This window comes from Setaria italica, chromosome IX (assembly GCF_000263155.2).
Source record: "Setaria italica strain Yugu1 chromosome IX, Setaria_italica_v2.0, whole genome shotgun sequence".
In the NCBI taxonomy this organism is placed as follows: domain Eukaryota; kingdom Viridiplantae; phylum Streptophyta; class Magnoliopsida; order Poales; family Poaceae; genus Setaria; species Setaria italica.
Genome location: NC_028458.1, coordinates 37,085,191 through 37,088,298, shown reverse-complemented (window position 1 = coordinate 37,088,298; position 3,108 = coordinate 37,085,191).

The following is a 3,108-nucleotide window of genomic DNA, read 5'->3' as shown; positions in this document are numbered from 1 at the left end:
GCTCCGACCGGTCAGGCGAGCACCCCCGATCGCATCGGCGAGCGCTTCGACCTGTCGGGCGTCGTCGCCACCCGACCCTCCGCGCTCTGTCACTCGGTCTGTGACTGGGGCAATCCAGCAGGTCCACTACCATGGCATGACAGCCTCGACTTCTTCTCCACCTTCTCCAATTCCGGTGAACTATCGCAGTGCTCTGGCTGATGCCAACTGGTGTGCTACCATGGTCGACGAGTTTCAGGCCCTCATTGACAACGACATCTGGCGCCTCGTCCCGCGACCGCTCGGTGCCAATGTCGTGTCGGGCAAGTGGATCTTCCGGCATAAGTTCCATGCTGATGGGTCCCTCACCCGGCACAAGGCGCGCTGTGTGGAATCGACTTCGACGAGACCTTCAGTCCGGTTGTCAAACTAGCGACGATACGGACCATCCTCAGCATCGCCACTTCTCGCGCCTGGCTGATCCACCAGCTGGACGTGAAGAATGTGTTTCTTCACGGACACCTCGCAGAGACTGTCTACTGCCAGCAGCCTCCCAGCTTCATCGACCCAGCGCTCCCGATCACGTCTGTCTCCTGCAGAAGTTCTTGTATGGACTGAAGCAGGCCCCGAGGGCATGGTACCAATGGTTCACCTCCTTCCGTTGACACTCATGCCAAGATTTCGACACATGACGGCGCCAAGCTCCAAGACAACTCTAAGTATCGGAGTTTTGCTGGGGTGCTCCAGTACCTCACTCTAACTCGACCTGACCTGGTGTATGTGGTTCAGTAGGTGTGCCTCTTCATGCATGACCCGCGCGAGCCCCACATGGCCCTGATCAAGCGCATCCTGTGTTATGTGAAGGGCACGCTCTCCTCCGAGCTTCACATCAGCACCAGCCCTATTCAGTCTCTGACTGCCTACTCCGACGTCGACTGGGCCGGCTGCCTGGACTCTAGACGCTTCACATCTGGCTTTTGCGTCTACCTCGGCGACAATCTAATGTCTCGATCCTCCAAGCACCAGTCCACGGTGTCTCATTCCAGTGCTGAGGTGGAGTACCGGGTTGTGGCTCATGCTGTGGCAGAGTGTTGCTGGCTTCGTCAACTTCTTTAGAAGCTTCATGTCCCGTTTGCTTCGACCACTATTGTCTACTTTGACAATGTGAGTGCTGTCTACATGACAACCAACCTAGTGCATCATCGGCGCACGAAGCACATCGAGATTGATATCCACTTCGTCCGTGAGAAGGTGACCTTGGGTGAGGTTCGGGTCCTCCATGTGCCGTCCTCTCACTGGTTTGCGGACATCATGACGAAGGGCCTGCCGACTCCTTTGTTTACTGAGTTTAGGTCTAGTCTGTGCGTTCGTGATCCTCTCGTTTCGACTGCGGGTGAGTATTAGGAAGTATATATGTATATTAGGATGTATTTATCCTTTCCTTGTACACTTGATGTATTCCTTGTACTCCAAGCCATATTAGCCATATATATAGAGGTCACCCCCTCTCATTTGGGTGTGTGGTGTTTCCCATCTACTTCTTTAAACTTTCACGTCATCTTTTCTTTCCACGCTCTAGCTCCTTACATCTCCAAGCATATTGTGATGCTACCTGGGCTAGTGATCCTTCTGATCGTCAATCTCTTTCTGCCTATTGTGTTTTTCTTGGTGGTTCCTTATTGCTTGGAAGACTAAGAAGAAGGTAGTAGTTTCTCGTTCGAGTGTTGAGGCTGAGTTGCGTGCTATGGCACTTGTGACGGCAGAGGTGACTTGGTTACGGTGGTTGCTTGAGGATTTTGGTGTTTCAGTTTCTATGCTGACTCCTCTTTTGTCTGACAGTACAAGTGCTGTCAGTATTGCTCGTAATCTGGTGAACTATGAGCTTACTAAGCATATTGGTGTGGATGTTTCTTATACACGATCACATGTTCAGGATGGGGTTATTGCTCTTCATTACGTACTTTCAGAGTTGCAGTTGGCTGATTTCTTTACAAAGGTACAGCCCCAAACTCAGTGTTCTTGACCCACCATGAGTTTGAGGGGGGGGGGGGGGAGTGTTAGGTGTATATGTACTGTTAGTATTTTTCCTTTTGTATTAGGAGGTTTTGTGTATATTTCCCCTTTCTGTACCTGTATATATTTGGGTCTAGTGGTCCTACTATGAACACAAGTGCTATTCCTATAAGAATCGAGAAATGATATATCTGATGAGAAAAAAAAACAGCCGTGCCATTTCCTTTTTCATGTTCAGCTGCAAGAGGAAAAACTACTTAACATGTTGGTGATCCTGAATTCACTGATCAACATTTCTGGTTAGCTGATGCGTGTTTCCATTTTCAGCTGACTCTTTTTATGTTCGCTCTCCTCTTCCTTTAACGAATGGCAGCGCTCATGCCCTATTTTCAGAAAAAAAGATGATAATAAGGTCACTGACCGACACTATCACAAATATATATACTAGTGAGTACTGATAAAGCCACTTCACTTCAGCAAAAAGGAGAAAAATATTTTATAATTGGCAGCGGCTAGATAGCATCCCATATGCAGACGGAACTGATGTTGCTGGCGAAACAATCTTTGATGATTCTTGGAACTTTTAGCAGCCTGCAACGCGCACAAAGCGAAAGACTTTAGATAAAGATATAAAAGTGACATGGTGTCCTGTGTTTGGATGACCAAGATAACCTGAAAGGGACTGGTCACTTGTCACTACTGTCACCAACCACACATGTATAACACTTGGTGCAGAATGCAATTGAGAGCACCAGCCACCAGGATCGAAAGGTAAGGTTCTACCCAATAGAATCCAAAGAATATTCCATAAGCATGTTGCACGAGAAGAATCAAACAGTGGGCCGGGCGCACAAACATAAACAGAAGAATCAAACAGTTTGTGCTCGGCGCAAACATATTGATCAAACTGACTCGAATGAGAACGAAATAGTAGCAAACATGCAGCAAACGGATACAACGGGACGAACAACTCGTACACATGCTACCAGAATAACCAACTTCAGCAAAACAACATCACAAACACAGTAGCATGGCCAGAGATCCAGCGGCATCATCTTCAGCAATGAAATGAAACATCAGGCGGATACTGCACCCACAGAACTGACTAACACTTTC